Below are 9508 nucleotides of genomic sequence, written 5' to 3' on the forward strand. Positions count from 1 at the left end.
GCAAAATGCTATTAAGGGAAGGTCTATAAACAACACTGCAGTTGGCTTTTCCAGATCAGAACTTCTGTGATGGCGGGGGGATAGAGAATATCCGGGATGCTTGCATGATTGCATTCCAGAAAGAAACCCTAAAAGCTGCTTTACTCTGAGCTTTACCTCTCCCCTTGAATAAATGTTTTCCTTAAATCTCCAAAAAACAACAACAACAAACAAACAAAAAACCAGCACATTCCTACCACAAAGACTTCGGTCCGGCTAGTCTCAGGCTTGAATACCCTTCCCGACTCTCTCCATTAACTGAAATCCTGCCCATCCTGGAAGACTGGGGTCAGATGGCACCTCTTGTCCCAGAGCTTTACCGACTCTGCACCCCCCACCCCTGCCCCAGGGTGACTGTCTTCTCTCTCTGCACACTTGGGGCTATTCCTTTGTAACTCTCCCTTGGTGTGGGCAAGATGTGGTCCAAAATGATAAACACCTCTCTTTCTCTCCCAATCATCTAGGAGAAATTCTAGCACGTGAACTTTGGTTTTTCATCTTTGTGTCCCAGGTGCTCCAGCAAAGGGCAGGATATGCAGGGAAAGTTGTGCACCAAGGACAAGACTCTTTAAATGGAATCAGTTCATTCATGTGTCTTCCCTATCGATCATGTAAACAGGAATTTTTAGCCCATTTAGAACTCACTCACTTCTGTTTAGTAGTCATGATATGCCAAGAACAAAGCCACTTTCTATACATATTACTTCATTTAACACCATTTTTTAAAACCTGCAAAACTTACCTTTTTTAAAACCTTTAAAAATGTATAGAAAAGGAACCTAAAAACTCTGAAAGGCTAAGGGCAGAGTCTGCTAAGGCCACATGAAGAACTGGGGCATAAAATTCAAATTCAAGTCTTCAGAGGCAATATTGCATCATGGTCAAGAGTGTGGGCAATGAACACAGATCCCTTTGCTTAAAATTCTGTCCACCATGAGCTATATGACCTTGGAGAAGTTAGTGTCTGTGCATCTGTCTCCTCATGTATAAAATGGAGATTAAAAACAGTGGCCCCCAAGAGCAAAAAACAGTACCTATTTTATTGGGTTATTATAAGGATTAAATGAGCTTATATTGTGGAATGGCTTAGAATAGCACTTGACGTGTTAATGCATAAGAAATATTAGCTATCTTTGATTCTAAGCCCAGAGGTTTTCACATTGCATCATAACAAATGCCCCTATCCCCACCCCCCCCCACCAAATCACTTCCCCCACGAAAGAGGGACATGGACAAGACAGACCCAGAAGAGATCATGAGTTCTACCACCCAGAGGAATGGCCTCACAGAACAGGGGGTCAAAGGCTATGATGGCAGCGCAATGCAGAAATTCATCTTGCATCTCCCAGGGGCACCTCAGCCCTCATTTTGGGTCCCAGGGGAAGTTTCTAGACTATCACATGAGACTCAGGCCAACTCAGCACCCAAATGCCTAACTTCCGACCATACATACACCAAAGACCCCTTAATCTGAATCTGAACAAGCTTTGAGGACTTGAAATGCTTGCTGCCCTTCCCTGGGAAAACCCAGTGCCCCTAGTGGTTGTGAGGCAAGACAGAAAGAGCCTCCAAAGCAACGTGCCCTTGGAGGACACACTGCCCCACAGGCCTGGAAGATAAGAAAAATACTTGGCCCTCTGAAGCTCCCACTTTCCCGCTCTTGCTATCACTGTAACTGGGTCAGGAGTTACCACCTTTACTGCAGATGGCAAAGTGTGATTCCACGATGGGAGTGACTATTCATCAAAGAACCGTAACTAGTCAGTTATCAGTTGCTGGACTGGAACTCGGGACTCTGAGTCATCATTCAGTACTACTTTTCATGATCTTATTCTGTCCTCTGCATTATGATCTGTTTTCTTCAACCACATTAATTTCCTTTCTTGTTTGCTTCCATTTTTCCCAAACATTTGCGGTCTGCTCTGCACCGGGTGTTACGAAGACAAACAGGCATTTTAAGACCCAGCCCCAACTTGCCCCCACCCCGTTCTGCAGGGCAAACAGAGGTGCTCAGTAAGTGCTTGCTGATCGGAATTAAATCTTTTTGTTGCTGCTGTTTTGATATGGGGGGTTCTGGTTTTCTTTTCTCAAAATGGCAATTTTTACCTTCCTGTAAATGTCCTTCCTCTTCCTAGTCTGAAAAAGAAGACTGAATATGTGAAGGTGGCTGGTCTCCGCTTGGCATCTACACAAGGACAGGAGAGCTGAGACCCCTCTACAAAGCTAGGACCCCATAGGGACCCTAGCCTCCCATGAAAGAGGCCCTGAACTCCTCCTCCTATCAGTGCAGAGAAATGGCGGCAAGTAATCTTATCTGCCTCAGGATCTGGGTGGGGGAGAAGACTCCTGCGCAAACGTCAAAGCCCTAGTTGTGGGTGGAAAACCCAAACCTGCACCTCCAGCCTAGCGTTAAACATCTCAGGTCCTAGAGCTACCACTAGTCCTGGATCCAGGAAACCTTTGGAACCCCTACTGAAGCATAAAACCACTCTGCAGAGACACTTCTGCCACCCAGGACAGGTGAGCATAACGGGGCAATTCCAAAGACAATGTCAGTACATTTAGAACAAAGGTATGAAGTAAGGAAGAAAAGCCCTAAAGAAAGAACACGACAAAAGGACTAAAGGCTGGGGTGATCTGAAAGAGAACCGACCAAAGACATTTTCTAGAAGGAAAATGTAGAGTCGCTGAAAATAAAAGCTCAATGATGAGAAAATTCAATGAGCACGGCAACACGGCTGAGCAACTGAAGCCAAGGCACATGACTCGGCTCCCCGGTCAGTGCCCGCCATGTGCTCGGGCCGGCACGAGAGCTGGAGGCGCTCCGTCTCGGGGAGAGGCCACCATGTGAACAGACTCGCGTCCACACAAGATGGCTGTCGTAATGCCATTCACGGAATCCTCACGAGGGAAGCTTTTCTGACATTCTCCCAGTTGGGAACACAAAGTGTGAGAGCAGAAGGAAAGGTGGGGTCAGTAGCAGGCCTCAGAATCGTCTGGTTTCCTGTCCGCTGACCCTGCTGTGGAACTGGCCTGTATCTGTCAAGGTCCAATTACAAAGGCATGGTTGAGCACCCCCCACCCCATCTGCAATACCCTTTAGGCTTGGAAATAGTTTTAAGAATGAGAAATAGTGCCAAGAGCTCCCTTAAGCCCTCTGCCTGAGCTTACCCAGAGTTAACATTTCATTCCACGGGCTTTTTCCTTCTCTTCCCCCTCACTCGTACTAGTTTTTACAACACCTGTCATTTTTTTTTTTCTGAACCTTCGAACTAAGTTGCACATATCATGGATTTTTGCTTGAGCCCTCTTACTGCGTGTCTACTCGCAAAGATAATTATTTCGGTTCAAAACTAGAACCAAACGCACACACAGTAGTGTGCACCCAGGAGGAGTCTCACGAAGGCAGAAGGCACGCCGGGAAACTCACAATTAGCCTTGATGAGGGAAACGCGGGCCATTCCCCAGAAGCCACAGCAGGCGTTGTCTTGACTCCCTCCTTGCTGCTCTGCCCACGGAGGAGGATCTGCACCCGCGTGGTCCGCCTGAGCCCCCGCCACATGGGGGGGAAGCGCAGATGGCACGCACTCTTCTTTGTCCCAAATGTAACCAGACTCCAGAGGAGGGATCCCAAGCTCCACTCTCTCTTCTGTTTTTCTAACTTGGTGCCTTTCGCATTTCCTGACTTAAAGCCGTAAAGGAAGAGGAAATGCCAAAAATATTACAAGATGAGTTAGTTTGTGGCATTTCCAAGGATGGGGACGGACAGAGCTGTCAGGGGAAGCTCAGGCAGGAGGAGACCTCTGCCTCCATGCAACCCAGCATGCCTGTGGCCAGCAGAGTTCATGAGGCTCTCCGAAACGCTGACGGTGTCCGGGAAGCCGGCTGTTTCTGGAGCGTATCCGGGGCAGGCGCCCATTTTCTCCAAATAACCCAGAGGATGTTAGAAATCTGGTCGTAATTACCTCCTCATAATGTGCAATGTGGCTTCACAACACATCCTGGTGTGTTTCCCTGACTTTCAGAAGATGGGGCCACCTGCCGCACTCTGCCAAGCCAGGCCCTCCAGTTACTTTTTCCACTAGGGGTTCAATGGATCTGTCCTGATGGAGCCACATGCTCTCTCCTGAGTGTGCTGGTGGCCTGCTTTGCGAACAGGGCCGGCTGAGGCTGGGGACACTAGCTGTAGCTCTGAAACCAAGGTTCCAGCTGCATAAAAGGAACACACGGTGCTGGGATTCACACTGTGACAGGAAATCAGCCATAGCAGACTTGAAGAGAGTACCAACACGTCACACTCCTCAGTCCTTTCTTTCTTTCTCCTTTCTTCTTTAAAGAGATTTTATTTATTTATTTGAGGCAGACAGATAGTGACAGAGAGCATGAGCAGGGAGCGAGTGAGAGGGAGAAGCAGGCTCCCTGCTGAGCAGAGAGCCTGATGTAGGGCTGGATCCCAGGACCCTGGGATCATGACCTGAGCCAAAGGCAGACGCTTCACTGACTGGCCAACCCTGGCACCCCTCCCAGCCCTTCTGGGAGTGAATACTGGGTAGGTGGGTGAGGAAAGGGCTTTCAAGGGTTGGATTTTTTTTTTTTTAATTTTAAATTTTTTTAGAGACAGAGATTGAGAGCATGAATGGGGCGCGGGCAGAGGGAGAGAGAGAGACTCTTAAGCAGGCTCCACACGCAGTACGGAGCCCAACATGGGGCTCAATCTCCCAACCCAAGAAGAGATCATGACCTGAGCTGAAATCGAGAGTCAGACACTTGACCCAAGGAGCCACCACCCAGGCACCCCCAGGGATTGAACTTAAATTATCCCTGAGGCAGGAAGAGAAAAGTTAGTATCCCTGTGTTGGCAGTGCACAGTTTGGCCTACAGCGCAAAGAAAGCGCAGTGACATGAATCCTCACGGCATTCTCATGTAAAGCTGGGCACGGAGAGCTCACAGGAAGGAATGAATATCCCAGAGGAGGTGAAGATACGAGTAAAGCCTGACCCCGGGACTCCAGACTCCCGTAATACCTTCCCTTACCAGCCCCCAAAGATGTCCACATCCTAATCCCCAGGACATGAGAATATGCTAGTTTACCTGGGGTATGTGGCAATAGAGAATTAGGGGTGGGGGTGGGGGTGGGGGTGGGATTAAAATTGCTAATCGCTGGACCTTATAATAGGGAGAGCATTCTAGATTATACAGGTGGCCTGATATACTCAAAAACACCCTTGGAAATGGAACAGGGAGCCAGAAGGGGAGCCAGAGAGATGGTATGTGAGAAGGGCCAACACTGCTGGCTTTGAAGCTGGAAGGAGACCATAGGCCAAGGTATGAAGTCTCCAGAAGCTGGAAAAGGCAAGGAAACAGATTCTTCCCTAGGCTCTTCTCTTCTGAGTCTTCCCTGTTCCTTTTGGAGGGAAGCTTCCCTAGAGGTTCCAGAAAGAACAAAGCCCTGCGAACACCATGATTTTGGCCCAGTGAGATTCATTTCAGACTTCTGACCTCCAGCATGGTAAGAGAATAAATTTGTGTTGTTTAATCCACTAAGTTTGCAGTTATTAGAGCAGGAAGAGGAGACTAATACATTATTTATCATTACACTTATCCAATATAATTCTTATTTATATGCCTCTCCATCACTCCCATCAACAACAACAACAACAATAATAGCAGCAGCTAGCATTGGTTGAGCACTTACTATGTGACAGAGCCTGCTTCAAGTTTTTCATAAACATTAAGACACTATAAAAAGGTAACTTAGGTTGAATCCTATCATGGAAGTAGACACAGGGATCTGGGGGCCAGGGGAGCTGGAGGCATCTTCAAGGAGGTAAAGACATGGGTATGTTTTCAAAGATGAGTAGGTGTTAGCCTGAGAGAGCCAAAGAGCGTCCCAGGCAGGAGGACCCTTAGAGGAATAAAACAGCAGGGCGCGTGCCAGCCAGCACTTTGGTGGCTCTTCTGCAGCCTGGTCATTTCCACATCAGTGTCTCTAGTCCAGAGGTACCCTCTGGGGTCTGAAGTCACATGCCGTCATGTCTGTCCCAGGTGTCCACCCGGATGTCTCCTAGACATCTCCATATTAGCACGGCCAAAATGGACCCTGATTCTCTCCAGAATGTGTGTGTTCTGCCTTTATTCTCCCCCATCTTCCCAAATGACAGCCAGCGGTTCATGCCAGAACCCAGGGGTCGTCCTCCAGTCCCTCCCTGCCCTCACCCCCATTTCATCCATCACCAAGTCTCACCAGGTCTATCTTCAGGTTCTAACCAGGTCACACCCACTTCCCTTCACCTCCACCAGTCAAAGCGGCCACCAACATTTCTGGATTCATGCAGTCCCGTCCCCCCAACTGGTCTCCCTGCTTCCACTCTGCTGACTGTGATCAACTCTTCAAAAAGCAGTAAACACAACCTCTCAAAAATGTCAATCAGATCCCACTCCAGAGCCTGAACCCAGTCCCACTTCCCTCTGTACTTGGAGGAGGGGGCGGGGTACCTCCCCAGCATGGCTTAGAACCTGCCTCCATCTGAAACCTCACCTTCTGCCCTTCTCCCCATCTCTCCCTTACACTCTGCTCACTCCCACCTCCTTACTCACCCCTCCGTCTCGACTTCCCTCTCTCCCTGGAGCACGCCCAGCCCTTTCACACACAGGAGGGCGCACATCTGATCCTTCTGCCCGGATTGTCCTCCCCAGCGACCTCTCCTCACAGCCAGTTTCTTCTCAAGTCTTCAATCTCAGAGAGGCCTTTTCCTAGCAAAACTAGGACCACCCCCATTTACACCCCCACCCCACTTTGCTTGGGTCAGGATTTCAGGAACAAGAATCACAATCTTTCTCTGGTGCTTCTGGGCTTGGCCTAATCCCTCCGCTGGAATGCAAGCTCCCTGAGGGCAGGCCTGGCCTATCTTGCTTTCTCCTCCGGACTTGACCCAGTGCTAGGTCAGAGCAGGTGCTCACTACGGGCTCCTTGCACCGACTAACCAAAAGAGCAAGTGTGAAGCTAACACCGAAGGAGGAGGCTGGAAACAGAAGGCCTTGAATACAGGGTCCTGTTCATCTTTGCAGGACTGGCACCTCCCACGGGGGTGTCACTTAGCAAATGTGTACTGGATGAATGAACAAATGAGTCAATTCCAGATGAATTTGAAAAGTGGCATCCTTTCTGGGCAAGGCTCCCAAAGGAGTTCCCTCTCCTCCTTAGGACTTCTTAGCAGGTGACATGCCTAGGGCACACAGAGCAAGTGCTCAGTAAATGTAAGCTGTTCTTGTCACTACTGCTTATGTGGGGATCATCTGTGCATCCTACAGGAAAGCCTTCTTGGCGAGCCCAGGCCAGATACAGTGACTGGGAGAGAAGTGTGAGGAAATGAGAGAGGGGAAAAATGAGGACGGGGTGGCAGGACCCAGTCAAACACAGCTGAGAACCCACAGGGAAAATGCAGGAGCCGCATCGTCCCAGGTAACACAGGTTCCCTTTTTCCTTTAGACATCAGTCCCGTGGGTGCTGCGTGGAGATGCCAGCTGGGAGGTGGGTCCTCGTGAGGGGCGAGGGAGGGCCCCATTTGGATGCACACATTCATTTTTGGGCCTGCAAGGCTCTGACTGATTTCAAAAATCTGGCTCACTGTGGCTGGTGAGAGGTGGAGAGAATTTCAATTTCCTTCACCAAATGGCAAGCCTGCGAACAAGTCCTTTCTCTCCGACATTATCACATACTAAAAATGAAAAACCAGCCATTCGGAGCTCTCATCAGGAGAAAAATAGACGGGCTGCTTTGCTCACAAGATACAGGAGGGCTGAAAATCAAGTCCAGAGAACATCGCAGGGTACATTTTGTGCTAAGATACTACCCTTTTTTTGGACTTAGGAGTTTCTATTTTTCACAAAAGAATGGGATAGAGAAAAGTAATTCCCTATGTAATAAGCCACCCATTTTAGGCTTCAAATCCATTGGGTGGCTGAACAGTAAAGGTTAGGGAATTTTTTTAATTCACTCTCTAAAAATACCGACTTTGAGAAAACCACGTTTCTCAAAAACAGCAGCAGTAATAGATAAGACAGAACAAGAGAAGACACGAAAACAACAAAGGTTATAATGCAAGGAAGACCTATTTCCAAATGTCTCCTGCTGCCAGACTGGAAACTGCCATAGTGAAAGAAAGGAGCACTGGGCTGGGAGTCTGAAGACCGGCCGTGCCACTTGGGTAAGCTAGCTCCCAGCCTCATATGCCTAACAACAAGGGGCTGAAACAGTTGTTATGGAAGATCCTTTTTCTTTCTAAACTGTTGAGATTTGCTGTTTGCCAAAATATCTGCATTTTTGGGGGGAACAGGAACACCAACTGCAAAACAGGAAAGTCTTGGGGGTGGAGGGTTCAACAGAGATAAAACTGGCCTCGATATTCAATGGTGTTTTACAATCCCAGAAGTAATCAGCAGCCCTGGCCCCACTGTCACCCCAGAATCAAGTATCTTGCCAAGACAACCTGATAGAGTCTTCGGGAAGAGTGGAAGAAAGTTGTTGTTCTTTCCCATCAGGGCAGGTAAGGCTGAGCTCTCACGGTGACGATGGGATGGTCCCCCTGCGCTAGTGGAAGGACCAGTTATTAAAGGAAACCGCTCTAGGAACGCCCGAGAACTCTCTGGGTGTACGAAAACCGCAGGATACCAAAACGCCAGCGAGTTTCTTTTTTCTTTAAAACTTCTCGTCGCTCTCAGAAAACGCAGCAGGTCCCAAAATGGCACAAGCGGGAAAAACACAAGCCATTTCCCAGGCTTCCCGTGAGCAAACCCCAAGCCCCGACTGGGAATCTTGGCCCCCGCTTTGCTTCGTCTCACTGGCTTCCAAAGCAAGTGGCCTGGGGCCTGCCTGGCAGCGCGGCGTCCGAGCCCGGGCCGGGGCCGGGCAATGCGGGGCCCCGCCGCCCCTCCACGAACCGCGGGGAACTTTCCTCCGCCGCCAGGAGAGACAATGCCGGGAGGGCGTCCCAACCGCGGGTCCCGGCGCCTCCCCGGGAGGGCGCACGGAGCCACCGGCCGACCCCCCCCAACACACCGTGTCGGCGCCCCCCAGAGCGGCCCCCCGGGGTCCGCGGCCGGCGCCCTCCCCGTGCCCGAGGCGCCCCGCCGAGAGGCGCAGTCCGCAGGCGGCCGGCGCGGGGGGCCGAGCAGGGGGGCGCGGACGACCCAGGGCGCCCCGCAACTCACCGGGACCGGGCGGGCCGCTGGGCATTATTCCATGGCTCCCGCGCGCCGCAGCCCTCAGCCGGGCGCCGGCGGCCCTGGGGACGGAGGGCGGGCGGCGGCCGGGAGCGACCGGCGGGGCGGGCGGCACGGGCGCGGCGGCGGCGGCGGCGAGGCGCGGGAGCCGAGCGCGGCGCAGGAAGGGGCGGGCGACCATGTGCCGAGGGGAGGAGGCCGCGGAGGCGCGGGCGGCTCGGACGCTCCCGCTCGGCGGCGGCGGGC

At 51.0% G+C, this 9508-nt stretch overlaps 1 protein-coding gene across 4 annotated transcripts in view; it reads right to left on the bottom strand.

The window, feature by feature from the left end:
• ASAP1 (ArfGAP with SH3 domain, ankyrin repeat and PH domain 1) overlaps positions 1–9508 on the bottom strand; it is a 351640-nt gene extending 342132 nt beyond the window's left edge. For 2 of the 4 annotated variants that reach the window (XM_032316148.1, XM_032316146.1), the window contains exon 1: positions 9251–9508. The gene's annotated coding sequence lies outside the window, so the exon portion shown is untranslated. The remainder of the gene's footprint in view (positions 1–9250) is intronic. The other 2 variants (XM_032316149.1, XM_032316147.1) reach the window with 1 other exon arrangement.

The sequence above is a fragment of the Mustela erminea genome, chromosome 16, assembly GCF_009829155.1.
Source record: "Mustela erminea isolate mMusErm1 chromosome 16, mMusErm1.Pri, whole genome shotgun sequence".
Taxonomy (NCBI): Eukaryota; Metazoa; Chordata; class Mammalia; order Carnivora; family Mustelidae; genus Mustela; species Mustela erminea.